The 15,887-nt window shown below is 40.6% G+C and overlaps 1 pseudogene; it reads left to right on the top strand.

The window, feature by feature from the left end:
• Positions 1-15,042: 15,042 nt before the first annotated feature.
• LOC110127832 (actin-related protein 2/3 complex subunit 4 pseudogene) lies at positions 15,043-15,526 on the top strand (annotated as a pseudogene).
• Positions 15,527-15,887: the final 361 nt, after the last annotated feature.

The following is a 15,887-nucleotide window of genomic DNA, read 5'->3' as shown; positions in this document are numbered from 1 at the left end:
ATACAATATTACATAAGATACAATTGTGCAACATAATGATTTTAAAGATTTTATTCCATTTTTTGTTATTAAAAAATACTGGCTATATTTATAAAATACTGATGTTGTGCAGTACTTCCTTGTAACTTTTTTTTATGTATAATAGTTTGTACCTCTTAATCACCTATCCCTATCTTGTTCCTCTGTCTCCCCTGTCCCCGCTGGTAACTACTAGTTTGTTCTCTGCATCTGTGAGTGTTTATTTTTTGTTACATTCACTAGTTGATTGTGTTCTTTTTTAGATTTCACATATAAGTGATATCATACAGCATTTGTCTTTCTCTGTCTGGTTTATTTCCCTTGCCATAGTTCCCTCCAAGTTCATTCATGTAGTTGCAAATGGCAAAATACCGTTCTTTTTTATGGGTGAGTAGTATTCCATTGTGTGAGCTTCCCTGATGCCTCATCTGGTAAAAATCTGCCTGCAATGCAGAACACACAGGAAACACATGTTCAATCCCTGGATTGGGACGATGCCCTGGAGAAGGAAATGGCAACCCACTCCAGCATTCTTGCCTGAAATTCCCCTGGACAGAGGAGCCTGGTGGCTATAGTTCAAAGATTGTAAAGAGTTGGACACAACTGAGAGACTAAACAAACAATGTATGTACATATATATATATATATACATATACATCTCTTCTTTATCCATACTTCTGTTGATGGACACAGGTTGCTTCTGCATCTTGGTAACTGTAAATATGTTATTATATGAACACTGGAGTGCATGTATTTTTGAATTGGTGTTTTCACGTTTTTTGGATATATACCCAGGAGTGGAATCACTGAGTCATATGGTAGCATGCACACACACATGGTAGTTTTATTTTTAGTTTTTTGAGAAACCTCCATATTGTTTTCCATAGTGGCTGTACCAATTTACATTCCTACCCTCCTACCAGTAGTGTAGGAGGGTTCCCTTTTCTCCATATCCTTGCCAACATTTGTTATTGTCTTCTTTTTGATGACATTCTGATAAGTGTGAAGTGATATCTCATTGTGGTTTTATTTTTTCTTAGATGATTAATAGTGTTGAGCATCTTTTCCTGTGCCTATTGGCCATCTGCATGTCCTCTCTGGGGGAAAAAAAATGTTTCTGAATTATATATCTACAATTATATCTATAATCTTCCCTATAATAAACCAATTATCTATTAAGTAAAATGCTTCTCTGAATTCTGTGAACTGCTCTAGAAAATTCATCAAACCCAAGGAGTGGGTCATGGAAACCTCTAATCTATAGCTTGTCAATCAGAAGGATAGGTAATAACTTGGACTTGCAGCTGGCATCTTAATTAAGATGGAAAGGAAAGAGGGAGTGTCTTGTAGAACTGAGCCCTCACCCTATAGGATCTGGTGCTATTGCCAGGTAGATAGTGTCAGAATTGAACTGAATTGTAACACACTAAGATAGTGCCCAAGAATTGCTTGGTGCTTTGTTGGGACCCATCCTGCCTCCACATGTTAAACTTGGTGATCAGTATATGAAAAGAATATATGGTCTATAATTTAATTTCTCATCTAGTAGGAAAAATAAAAAGAGGCCAAGGGATGAAAACCATACTCAAAATAAAATCCATGTGTCTAGGCATGCCAAAGAAGCCCACAGATTTGCTTTATGTTTTCCTTGCAGACATTGCGAAAAGTGAGATAAACTTTGCTAGATATTCATGGTGTTTATAGACTAACAATTAATCATTCTTTTAAGGTGGAAGGGATATCTTGACATTCTCCAGACTCATGGGCTTTCAGAAATTTCACTGAGGTATGGACGAGATGCTTTCCAAGAGCTTATGGAATATTTACCGGGAAAGAATGCATGTTAGGCTTTAAAATAAATCTTAGTAACCGTATATGCAAAACAGAAAAAGAGACACAGATGTACAGAACAGACTTTTGGACTCTGTGGGAGAAGGCGAGCGTGGGATGTTTTGAGAGAACAGCATTGAAACATGTATATTATCAAGGGTGAAACAGATCACCAGCCCAGGTTGGATGCATGAGACAAGTGCTCAGGGCTGGTGCACTGGGAAGACCCAGAGGGATGGGATGGAGAGGGAGGTGGGAGGGGGGATCGGGATGGGGAACACATGTAAATCCATGGCTGATTCATGTCAATGTATGGCAAAAACCACTACAATATTGTAAAGTAATTAGCCTCCAACTAATAAAAATAAAAATAAAATAAAATAAATCTTAGTATATAATAATGTTAATATACAATAGCAATGTTATAATATAAGCACTGAGGTATACTCCCTGACACAATAGAATTGCATTCATAATCAATGACATGTAACCATAAGACAAAGACGAATTCACAAGAGAAATTAGAAAGTACTTCAGTACTGAGTTACAGTGTAAACAAAATGTATATATTTGGGGAATGCTGCAAAAAAAAAAAAAAAAGTGCTTACAGGAAAATGTATAGCTTTTAGTGCCTACCCTAAAGGCGAAGAAAAACCTAAAAGGTTTACTACTGTACAATTTACTTTTGTGACATTCTGAAAAAGACAAAATTTTAGCAATTTAAAATACATCAATGCTTGCCAGAGGTTTAGAAAATGGGAACAGATGATTAGATAAATAAGGAGGTTTTTTTAAGGTTATGAAGCTATTCTGCATGATACTCTAGATATAACCCTATATATAAATTAGCACACATAGAACTTTCAATCACAAAGAGTTAGCCTTACTCTATGCAAGTAAAATTTTAAATAAAAGGTCAAAGATCCCCAGGATAAAATATAGATCACGGTAAATTAATCTTATTTCACATATATGTATGATACAACTTCACTGAAGAGGATAAGAAGAAAGATGCTGATTTAACTAACTTTGTAAACAAGTGCAGGCTGTAGGACTAAAGACAAAAGGAACTGTAGAGAAGCACTGTAATCCAGCTGGTAAAGTCGTGTCTCACCACAAGATATGAGTTAACAGTTCTGAAACCACTATCCTTGTATACCAGGTCAATGGATAAGAGTTGGAGGCAGTTTCCTCTCTGCTGAAGCAGGGAATTATACATAAGCATTATGTATAATGCTTATACATAATTATAATATGATACTACATATTATAATATGATACTATTATATTATAATATAATATAATATGATACTACATAGAGTGGGAGATATCAATATGAACTCAAGTTTAGCTTAATACAGAAGCAACAATAATCCAGAGGTAGGGAGCACACCTAGGGCACAGACTTTGGTTTCTAACAACTTTCTCCAATAAGAAGGAACAAGTGCTCCTTGGAGAAATGGCTGAGTCTGGATTCAAATCGGGGAATACATAAGATGAGCTGTGAGTATATTGTAGAGCCAATGAGTAAGGAAACACTTAAAACATGCACACACATATACATCCTCACAAACACAAAAACAGAGAAACAAAGAAATGCAGAAACCAACTGCAGCCTCCAATATACAAACCTGGAAAAATTGAGCAATAATGTAAGTGACATGGCATTTATAACCCAAATAACATAAAATTAATACTTTTGAATCCATACTGATATAAATGATTGAATCCATAAGTGGATGAGGATAATAGACGAATCTCCCATACAGGAGAATCCCAGATACTGTTTTTAGAGACCCCTCCTCAAGGAGATGGGGTGAATGTCCCTATGCCAGAAGGGCCAGCTGTGCATGGTGGTCACTTTCCAAAGAGTACAGCATGGAAATAAATCAAAGAGTAACTTTGTGGCAGAAAATTCTTATTAACACTACCTCAGTCCGGTGATCAGGATTAACATCAATAGTGATAATTCATGTTGATAGCATATACAGTTGATTGGGAATGGCACCTTACTTACATGATCTCCCTCTTAAAATTCCTCATCATCTCAGCATAATCATCAAAACCACATCAGACAAAGCCCACTTAACAGAAATAATAAAGAATATCTGACCAGTACTCCTCAAAACTGTCAAGATTACCTAAATGAGAAAAGTCTAACAGCATGAAGATACATGGAAAGTACATGCAATGTGGACTCTGGGATGGAATACTGGAAAAGAGAAAGACATTAAGTGAAAACTAAGGAAGCCCATACTTTGTTCAGATTTCCTTAGCTTGTACATATTGCCTTTTTTTTCTGCCCCAAAATCCCATTCAGGATTTCATATTATGGGTAACCCTGTTTTCTTACACTGCTCTTGAGTGAGACAGTGTCTCACTTTCTTTCTTACTAATGGCCTTAACAGTTTCGAGGAGTACTGGTCAGGTCCTTTATAGAATGTTCTTCAGCTAGGATTTGTCTAATGTTTTTCTTATAATTAGATTGGGGTTCTAGGCTTATGAGTTTGGGGGAGAAGACCACAGAGGTAAAGTGATATTTTCATCACATCATATCAACATGACTCACCACTGTTGAAGTTTCATCACCTGGCTGAGGTGGTGGTCATCAGTTTTCTCCACCATGAAGTTTCTCTGTCTTCCTCTCCATGCGGTGCTATTTGAAAAGATGTCACCATGTGTAGCCCATACTTAAGGGTGGAGACATGACCACCTCTCAAATTATTTTGAATTCTTCTGCATTGGACATTTGTCTCAGATACCCTATTTATTTATTTATCTATTCAATATTTATATCAGTATAGATTCATAAATAGTTGTTTTATATGTTGGGAAGAAATCAATACTACATTATTTATTTTGTTATTCCAATTGTACAACTTTGACCATTAGGAACTGTCTTAGTGGGTTCCTGTCTCTCTGTTGTATGCCATCATTTTCTTTCTTTTCTCTTTTTGCACATTCTTACTTTTTGGCACTACAAGTCGTTCCAGGTTTATCTTGTATATATATTTTTACTCTAGTCCAATTCTCTAAGGCATCCTGGTTCCTTTCAGTGGAGAATGGTTTTAGAAACAAAGATCTAGGGCTAAGTGTACTCACTGCTACTGGAGCATCATTGCCTCTAGACCAATCTGTATATGTATACTATACACACACACACCTACACATATTAGGATGAGATGGTTAGATGTGGTTAGATGTCATCATCGACACAATAGACACAAATTTGAGCAAACTCTGGGAGATAGTAAAGGACAGGGAAGCCTGGCATGCTGCAGTCCATGGGGTTGCAAAGAGTCGGACATTGCCTAGTGACTCAACATCTCTATATTAAGCTAAACTTGAGCGCATACTGCTGGCTTCAACTATAATCCTAATGTAATCATTCTAGTGTTACTCTTTTGCTTAATGTAAACTTCAGCCCAAACAGCAAGAAGTCTGACTCCACCATCTGTTCCTATCCATTTACTTGATTGTTTAATTCCAGTATACATGTACAGTGGTATCAAAATTGTGAACCTGAAGACCTGTGGGAAAACAGGTTTTTTTCACCTAGTGCAAATCTCCTATATTTTTATTATATATAACATGTGCATAAGAAGTGTGCTTGCACATATAAAACTTTACCTGTGGCTCAGCAGTAAAGAATCTGTCTGCAATGCAGGAGACATAGGTTTGATCCCAGGGTCAGGGAAGATCCCCTGGAGTAGGGCATGGCAACCCACTCCAGTATTCTTGCCTAGAGAATCCCATGGACAGAGGAACCTGACAGGCTACAGTCCATAGGGTCACAAAGAGTTGGACGTGACTGAAACGACTTAACATGCATACACTTACACATATAAACACGTTTTATGTATATAAATAAAAGTGTACTTTAGCATTGGTGATATGAATGCATCATCTGTAAAAATATAAGTGCAAATAGGTAAGTCTCTATGCAGGTCAATTTTGCAATACATACAGACACATATCCCTTAGTCCAGAGGTTAGCCTACAGATATATTGTGGAGATATAGGAAGATATATGTACAACTTAAAATTACAGCTTGGTTTGTAGTAACAAAATAATACGACAATCTAATATACACCCATCTGAGATTGGTTAGATAAATTATGATAGATCCAAACAAAGTAATACCACATGAAAGTTAAAAAGGAAAGAAGCTGTTCAGCGTGTACCACCATGGAACAATTTACAAGACTATTTTTTAGAAAAGAAAAAAATAAATATATACTGTGCTACCATTTGTTTAAGGAACAAAATGTGTTTTGAGTGGGGAGTAAAGATACATGGGTTTGTTTATACCAAAAACATATCGTAAAGCCTACCAAGATACATCCCAGTTCAGTTCAGTCCCTCAGTCGTGTCCGACACTTTGCGACCCCATGAATCGCAGCACACAAGGCCTCCCTGTACATCACCAACTCCCAGAGTTTACACAAATTCATGTCCATTGAGTCGGTGATGTCATCCAGCCATCTCACCCTCTGTCATCCCCTTCTCCTCCTGTCCCCAATCCCTCCCAGCATCAGGGTCTTTTCCAATGAGTCAGCTCTTCGCATCAGGTGGCCAAAGTATTGGAGTTTCAGTTTGAGCATCAGTCCTTCCAATGAATACCCAGGACTGATCACCTTTAGGATGCACTGGTTGAATCTCCTTGCAGCCCAAGGGACTCTCAAGAGTCTTCTCCAACACCACAACTCAAAAGCATCAAATCTTTGGCACTCAGCTTTCTTCACAGTCCAACTCTCACATCCATACATGAACGACTGGTAAAACCATAGCCTTGACTAGACGGACCTTTGTTGGCAAAGTAGTCTCTGCTTTTTAATATGCTGTCTAGGTTGGTCATAAATTTCCTTCCAAGGAGCTAGTGTCTTTTAATTTCATGGCTGCAATCACTGTCTGCAATGATTTTGGAGCCCCAAAACATAAAGTCTGACACTGCTTCCACTGTTTCCCCATCTATTCCTCATGAAGTGATGGGGCCAGATGCCATGATCTTAGTTTTCTGAATGTTAAGCTTTAAGCCAACTTTTTCACTCTACTCTTTCACTTTCATCGAGGCTTTTTAGTTCCTCTTCACTTTCCACCTCTTCACTTTTCCCCTGGTGTCATCTGCATATCTGAGGTTATTGATATTTCTCCCAGCAAACTTGATTCCAGCTTGTGCTTCTTCCAGCCCAGCGATTTCTCATGATGTACTCTGCATATAAGTTAAATAAGCAGGGTGACAACATACAGCCTTGACGTACTCCTTTTCCTATTTGGAACCAGTCTGTTGGTCCATGTCCAATTCTAACTGTTGCTTCCTGACCTGCATATAGGTTTTCTCAAGAGGCAGGTCAGGTGGTCTGGTATGCCCATCTCTTTCAGAATTTTCCACAGTTTATTGTGATCCACACAGTCAAAGGCTTTGGCATGGTCAATAAAGCAGAAATAGATGTTTTTCTGGAACTCTCTTGCTTTTTTGATGATCTGGCAGATGTTGGCAATTTGATCTCTGGTTCCTCTGCCCTTTCTAAAAACCAGCTTGAACATCTGGAATTTCACGGTTCACGTATTGCTGAAGCCTGTCTTAGAAAATTTTGAGCATTATTTTACTAATGTGTGAGATGAGTGTAATTGTGTGGTAGTTTGAACATTCTTTGGCATTGCCTTTCTTTGAGATTAGAATGAAAAGTGACCTTTTCCAATCTGGTGGCCACTGCTGAGTTTTCCAAACTTGCTGGCATATTGAGTGCAGATTTTCACAGCATCATCTTTCAGGATTTGAAGGAGTTCAACTGGAATTTCATCACATCCACTAGCTTTGTTCATAGTGATGCTTTCTAAGGCCCAGTTGACTTCACATTCCAGGATGTCTGGCTCTAGGTGCGTGATCACATCATCGTGACTATCTGGGTCATGAAGATCTTTTTTGTACAGTTCTTCTGTGTATTCTTGCCACCTCTTCTTAATATCTTCTGCTTCTGTTAGGCCATACTACTTCTGTCCTTTATTGAGTCCATCTTTGCATGAAATATTCCCTTGGTATCTGTAATTTTTTTGAAGAGATCTCTAGTCTTTCCCATTCTGTTGCTTTCCTCTATTTTTTTTTTTGCATTGATCACTGAGGAAAGCTTTCTTTTCTCTCCTTGCTATTCTTTGGACCTCTGCATTCAAATGGGAATATCTTTCCTTTTCTCCTTTGCTTTTCACTTCTCTTCATTTCACAGCTATTTGTAAGTCCTCCTCAGACAGCCATTTTACTTTTTTGCATTTCTTTTCCATGGGGGTTGTCTTGATCTTTGTCTCCTGTACAATGTCACAAACCTCTGTCCACAGTTCATCAGGCACTCTATCAGATCTAGTCCCTTAAATCTATTTCTCATTTCCACTGTATAGTCATAAGGGATTTGATTTAGGTCATACCTGAATGGTCTAGTGGTTTTCCCTACTTTCTTCAATTTAAGTCTGAATTTGGCAATAAGGAGTTCATGATCTGAGCCACAGTCAGCTCCTAGTCTTGTTTTTGCTGACTGTATAGAACTTCTCCATCTTTGGCTGCAAAGAATATAATCAATCTGATTTCGGTGTTGACCATCTGGTGATGCCCATGTGTAGAGTCTTCTCTTGTGTTGTTGGAAGAGGGTGTTTGCTATGACCAGTGCATTCTCTTGGCAAAACTCTATTAGCCTTTGCCCTGCTTCATTCCGCACTCCAAGGCCAAATTTTCCTGTTACTCCAGGTGTTTCTTGACTTCCTACTTTTGCATTCCAGTCCCCTATGATGAAAAGGACATCTTTTTTTGGGTATTAGTTCTAGAAGGTCTTGTATGTCTTCATAGAACCATTCAACTTCAGCTTCTTCAGCATTACTGGTTGGGGCATAGGCTTGGATTATCATGATATTGAATGGTTTGCCTTGGAAACAGAGATCATTCTGTCATTTTTGAGATTGCACCCAAGTACTGCATTTCAGACTCTTTTGTTGACCATAATGGCTACTCCATTTCTTCTAAGGGATTCCTGCCCACAGTAGTAGATATAATGGTCATCTGAGTTAAATTCACCCATTCCAGTCCATTTTAGTTCATTGATTCCTAGAATGTTGATGTTCACTCTTGCCATCTCCTGTTTGACCACTTCCAATTTGCCTTGATTCATGGACCTAACATTCCAGGTTCCTATGCAATATTGCTCTTTACAGCATTGGACCTTGCTTCTATCACCAGTCACATCCACAACTGGGTATTGTTTTTGCTTTGGCTCCATCCCTTCATTCTTTCTGGAGTTATTTCTCCACTGATCTCCAGTAGCATATTGGGCACCTACCAACCTGGGGAGTTCCTCTTTCAGTATCCTATCATTTTGCCTTTTCATACTGTTCATGGGGTTCTCAAGGCAAGAATGCTGAAGAATGCACATCCCAGGGATTGCCAATAAACAGAGAGGCCAGGCAGCTATGGACAGGGGTGGAGGGAAAACTATTTTTGCCCCAGGTACTTTTGGTGCATTTAAATTTGTTTCATGTTCACATACGGGTTTCCCTGGTGACTCAGATGGTAAAAAATCTGCCTGCAATGCAGGAGACACTAGTTTGATCAGGAAGATTCCCTAGAGAAGGGAATGGCAACTCACTCGAGTATTCTTGCTAGAGAATTCCATGGACAGAGGAGCCTGGAGGGCTACAGTCCATGAGGTCACAGAATTGTATACAACTGAGAGACTAACAATTCATTTTATGTTCATATATAACATTTTATGTGATAGCTTAGTTAAAAATGTTTAAATAGCATGGCAACCTGACTCTGTGTCAGGCTTATCATTTCCACAGTGGGACTCGGCCTGCTCTAGATAACGCATCTGACCTCAGCCCTTCCCGAGGGCAGTGCCCCAAAATTGTGTTCAGAAGAGACAGCACAGTCTAAGTCTGGCAGAGGCACACAGATTCAACTCAGCAAGACGCAGCCTCCCACTCACCCACCCCCTCCCTCAAGTCCAAGGAGACGAGTTATCAGGTGTAACAGGAGAGGCTTCACACTTGGCACACGGTAGTGTTTGAGAGCCCTGCTCTTGTACGCTGCTGGTCACTGTGGACTCAGCTTTTTCAGAATCTCTAGGTCTCAGTTCCTTTTCTTTGCTGCTGCTGTTGCAGGAGCAAAGCTGGGTCCTTCCTTTCCCAGCCTGTTTCTGGCCTCCTTTCCCCTCTGATCCGATCAGCACATTGATGATGCTATGACTTTCAGGGTTGGGCCAGGTCCATTGCTCCCCTGGTCACATACCCTGTCACCACCACCCCTAACTCAGCATAAACTCCTCATTCTGACCTTTAGGGCCTTGAAACCCTAATTTGTCCCTCCTTTGTCAAGTTTGTGTCACACTCCTGCCCTCCAGATGCCTACCCTGAGTGGACTGGAAATTCCAGCCCCTCACACAGCCCGGAGATGGCCCACACCTACTCCTTTCCTTTGTGATCTTTCCCCATCTTTCTTCAAGGACCCATAAAGCAATTCTAATATTCCAGTGGTTTCAAAACTTCCCCTTGTTGAGGATTTGGCATGTTTGAGTGCAATTAAAACACAAACAGTAGTCACAGCTGACTTGTAGTCAGTGCCCACTACACACTCTCTGTTATCCTCTCAGCAGCTGCCTCAGAGGGAGACTCATGAGCAAGACTGTGGAGAGAGACCATTAGGCTCCCAGCCTGGTCTCACTGCTAAGCTGTGTGACCACTTCCAAGTTATTTGACCCCTCTGTGCCTCAATTTCTTCATCTTTCAATGGAGATATTGAGACTTCTGTTACTGAGAGTGTTACGGGAAATAAAGCATTAACACACATGGCTGGGGTCTGGCACATGGTTGGAGCTCAAAGAATCATCTTTAATTATTAGCAGTATTTTACACCTGAGAGATCAGAAGCACAGCGAGGAAAAGTGATCTGCCTTGGGTCACACATCTGGAAAGTGTAGGGGACAGGATTTAGGCACACAAAGCCCTCTCAGTAAGCACTGAGAGGATGCCAGCCTTGCCATGCAGCACAGGGTGACTAGCAGAGGGGCACCCAGAGCAGTTGCCATGGCTTCCATTCAACAGACTCACAGTGGTCAGGTTAGAAGGGAAGAAGGGGATGGTCAGTGAGGGCCATGGCCAAGGTCCCCATGTCATGGTGGGCCTGGGTCAGCACAAGGTGACCCTGCAGACCTTCTACAAGCAGAAGCTTGAGTGGAAATGACATTTGACTCTCCATGGCCATCACTTTGCCCTGTGTTCTAACAGGACTAGAAAGTTCAAATGGAGTAAGATTATAGAAAGCAGGGAAGGCCAGAATGAGATTTTGGAGTTAGTTTCCTGAGCAGCAAGGGTCTGGGATGTGACAGAGGAGTGTGACCAGAGGAAGACAGCCTGGTCTCTGCTAAGGAACCTAGCCCTCTCCAAGTGACCAGGCATGGCGCTCTGCCAAAAGCCAGCAGCTCCTGCTTCTCTGCCACAGCACCTCTCAAGTGTTGTCATGTTTACAGACCCCAGGCCAGCTGGCAAAGGAAGGAATTAGTCAGAGAGTGGTTGTGAATTATCAGGGTCTAAGAGCTCCTTACCAGCAGTGGGAAAAAGAAAAGAAACTTCTTGTACTAACAATTTATTGGTATTTAACAAAAACAACCTTAAGATTACAACAAATTAATGGTAAGAATTAGAAAAAAATAATACCATAATTAGCCAATAATCCTATGTGTCTCACAAGGAGAGAATAGTATTTAAGCTATTTGATCACTGTTAGTATTGTGACATAATGAAATTAAAACTTTAGGATTTAGTGCTATGAATTTATCCCATGGATGTTGTTATTCAGTCACTCAGTTGTGTTCGACTCTTTGCAACCCCATGGACTGTAGCACACCAAGCTTCCCTGTCCTTCACCATCTCCCAGAGTTTGCTCAAACTCATATTCATTGAGTTGATGATGCCACCCAACCATCTCATCCTCTGTCATCCCCTCTTCCTCCTCCCCTCAATCTTTCCCAGCACCAGGATCTTTTCTAATGAGTTGGATCTTTGCATCAGGTGACCAAATTATTGGAGCTTCAGCATCGGTCCTTAGATGTAGTCACAATAGTATTTCAAGTAAGTGTATTGCAATATTTACCATGTGTAAAAGAGAGAAAAAAAAAGGACAAATTGGAAGCCCATAAAGCCCATCATGGAGTACCACATAGCTATAAAATTGAAGAAAATTTGAATATGCAAACATCTGCACACACGTTTTCATAAGTATATTTTTATATCCACACAAAAATTCCAGAAGGAACTGTAGAGAGTGGTGGTTTTGTGAGGGTGACTGGTTTTCTCAGGAGTCTTATTTTCTGCTAGATATCATTTGTCCCATTTGACCTTATTATTTGTATGCATAGATAGAATTCTAAAGGTGAGGTAAAGGTAAGGAAGTGGGTGGTAGTTCTGATAGAGATTCTTGGGTGATCACCCTGCCTCTTTTCTGACCTCTGTGAGCACACATTCATGATATATCCCTGCCTTCCTACAGTCAGGTGTGGAAGTGATGTGAGCCAGACTCCCCCTCCCCAACATGCAGATCCTCATGATGCTCCCACTACCAGCTTGATGCAGACAGGGATCAAGGTGACTTGGAAGCCAGGTATGGAGGGGAAGAAACACCTGCCAAGCATGAACATGTGTTCCCAACTTTATGTAAATAAGAAACAAATTCTACTGAGGATAGACTTTTGAGACTGATCTGTCATAGTAAAATAATTAGCTTAATCAAAACTAAAGATTTTACATTGAATTGGAATACTTTACAAACCTAAAATATGTGACCTTGGCTTGGTGATAGAGAAAATAGAAGACCCATATATTGCAGTGGCAGAAAATTTGATGGAACTGCTGGCTCTCCACAGCTTAGAAGGCAGGTTGAATTGATGGCGAGACCATGGCAATGCCTGCCTGCTAAGTCACTTCAGTCATGTCAACTCTTTATGACCCTATGGATTGTAGTCCACCAAGTTCCCCTGTCCATGGGATTTTCCAGGCAAGAATACTGAAGTGGGTTGTCATGCCCTCCTCCAGGGGATCTTCCTGACCCAGGGATCAAACCCAAGTCTCTTATGTCTCCTGCACTGGTAGATGGGTTCTTTAACACTAGAACCACCCACCTGGGAAGCCCTGCTCTAAGTGAGGTTATAGGAAATAAACTATGTTGCTTTTACTTTCTGCTTTTAGCAAAATGCTATAAAGAAGGTATAAGCTCTGGGTAGAATTGGTATGTTTACAAACAAAAATGAGAAGGAATAAAGAAAATTCAGAAATTTGGGGACTCAAACTTTTAGAATATGGGTTCTATGCCACCAAAAATTAAAGATAAGATTGAGAGAAATTTGCTAAGGAATGTACTCCTTCACCTTATTTCTAAGGCAAAGATCAGATATGTACAGCTTACATCCATGTCCTGTGTTTCTGACAAACTCAAGGTTAAGAAAGCAGGACAGGGTGTGAGGAAGTAAAACAAAAAACCAAATCTGGGTTGGGACTATGCATAGGAAAGAATTTTGTTCATGTTTTGAGGCACATAGAACTGACTAGAGACAAATAGATAAGAGATCTACTAAGTTGTAAGATTTATGTTGCCAAAGAGATCATGAACCCAGCCTAAAGAGCAACTTTTCAATGTTGGAGCCTTAGAAGAGCTCTTGCTATGGTATTATTATGTCCCTTGTCCATCACTGGATATCTAAAGGGCCTGAAAGGGAAGCAGATAGATTGTTAATTGTAGATTGTTAATCTACAGGTGGCTGGGGTGCAGGGATCCCACACTCCAGATCTGATGGAGGGCACTGGGCATCCTACTCTCCTGGGAGTTGGATATAGCAATGGGACAGCCCAGAGAAATTCTTTTTCCTAAAAGAAAATCACATTGACTTTGTCTTCAAAGGTGGAATGCTACCAGAGGGTAGACTGCTGCAGACTTCTGGCTACTCATCTAATTCATGTCTTTATTTTCATGGGCCTGGATTACACAAAATGCTCCAGTTTCCCTTGAAGGGAAGACAGCCATGTGACCAAGTTCTAGCCAGTGGGATGCAAGCAACCACGATCTGCTCAAAAAAAACCACCCATACTCTGAGTCTCCAAATTTGCATCTTGATGGGAAGGAGCACAGTGGCATTGGAAATTTTACATTGATGAGGAAAATGTAGGAAAGAAGCTTTGCTGTTGGGGGAGAGCTGCATGCTTATCGTGAGCACCTGTGTGGGGTTTCGTGTTGGCCACACATGAACTTTCACTGGGTTCAGCCACTAGGTTCAGGGATCTGCATGTTATAGCAGCTCATGCTACCTGATACCAACATAGATGTGCTGATAAGAAGAGTATGAAATAGTTCACACAGTAGGACCCTATTTTATAATTTTTAAAATCACAAGTATGGAGATTCCTTTAAAAACTAGGAATAAATCTACCATATGACCCAGCAATCCCACTGCTGGGCATATACCCTGAGAAAACCACAACTCTAAAATATACACATATTCCTATATTCATTGCATCACTATTTACAAGAGCCAGGACATGGAAGCAACCTAGGTGTCCATCAGTAATTGAATGGATAAAGAAGATGTAGTACATATATGCAATGGAATATTACTCAACCATAAAAAGAACAAATTTGAGTCAGTTCTAGTGAGGTGGATGAACCTAGAGCCTGTTATACAGAGTGAAGTAAGTCAGAAAGAGAAAAACAAATACTGTATATTAATGCATGTATATGGAATCTAGAAAAAAGTATTGATGAACCTGTTTTCAGGGAAGGAAGCAGATGTAGAAAACAAACTTGTGGACACAGTGGGGGAAATAGAAAGTGGTAAAAATGGAGAAAGTAGTATCTACATATATACAATAAAATGTGGAAAATAACTGGTGAGAAGTTGCTATATAACACAGGGAGCCCAGCCTGGTGCTCTGTGATGACCTAGAGGGGTGGGATGGGAGGAAGGGAGGGAGACTCAAGAATGGTAGGATATGCATATAATTATGGTTAATTAGCATTGTTGTATGGCAGAAACTGACATAACATGGTAAAGCAATTTTCCTCCAAATAAAAAATACACTTAAAAAAAAGCACAAGTGAGACAGGTGAGGCATTGCTGGTCTGGCCACTTCCGCACTTCTGCTTTCTTGCCCAGCCAACATCTGTGATGACTGCCACTCTCCAGTCCTACCTGAGTGTGGAGGAGGCCACACTGCAGGCTGCCCTCTGCTTAGAGGATTTCTCCTCCCAGATAGTGGGACAACCCAACAGGCCGGAAGTGGAAGTCAGAAGTAGCAAAGAGCTCATTCTACAACCCATGACCATCAGCAGGACTGAGAAGGAAAAGATTCTGATGGAATCCTCCATCAACTCTGTCAGGGTCAGCATTGCTGTGAAACAGAGAAGATGCTATGTCACAAGTTCATGCGCTTCATCCTGATGTGAGCAGAAAACTTCTTTATCCTCTGAAGGAAACCAGTGGAGGGGTATGACATCAGGTTTCTGTTCACCAGCTTCCACACAGAGCAGATGTATTTGTGGACTTTATGATCCCCTTCATGGAAGAAATCGACAAGGAGATCAGTGAGATGAAGCCATTGGTCAATGCCTGTGAGTGCTTTGTGGCAGAGGAATTCCTCAAGAATGTTTAAACCATCTGGCTGGATCTCATGGCCTCCCCCTCAAACCCCCCCATGTCTCTGCGAAGACATCCTAGAGTTAATTTCCCAGAGCAGCGGAGGTGGCAGTAGCCAAGGGGAGCTGGGTCGGGGTGGGCATTAGATGCAGGAGGTGGGTATTGTGCTTGCTTGCTGGGCCACAAAGCAGCAGTGGACCTACCCCGAGGCCACATGTGCCTGGTCAGTCTTGCTTCTGATGTCTTGAGCCAGGACAGATTTTTTTTCTTAACACCTTGAAACATAAAACTCTGTGCTTGTAGGAGACTGCAACCTTTTTGTCTTTTTCTTTTTTTAAAGAAACAAATGATCTGCACCTCCAGTGACTGTGACTGGT

Source organism: Odocoileus virginianus, unplaced genomic scaffold, assembly GCF_023699985.2.
Source record: "Odocoileus virginianus isolate 20LAN1187 ecotype Illinois unplaced genomic scaffold, Ovbor_1.2 Unplaced_Contig_9, whole genome shotgun sequence".
Classification (NCBI taxonomy): domain Eukaryota; kingdom Metazoa; phylum Chordata; class Mammalia; order Artiodactyla; family Cervidae; genus Odocoileus; species Odocoileus virginianus.
Note: the sequence above shows the minus strand (reverse complement) of the source record. Positions and strands in the feature narration are given on the sequence as shown.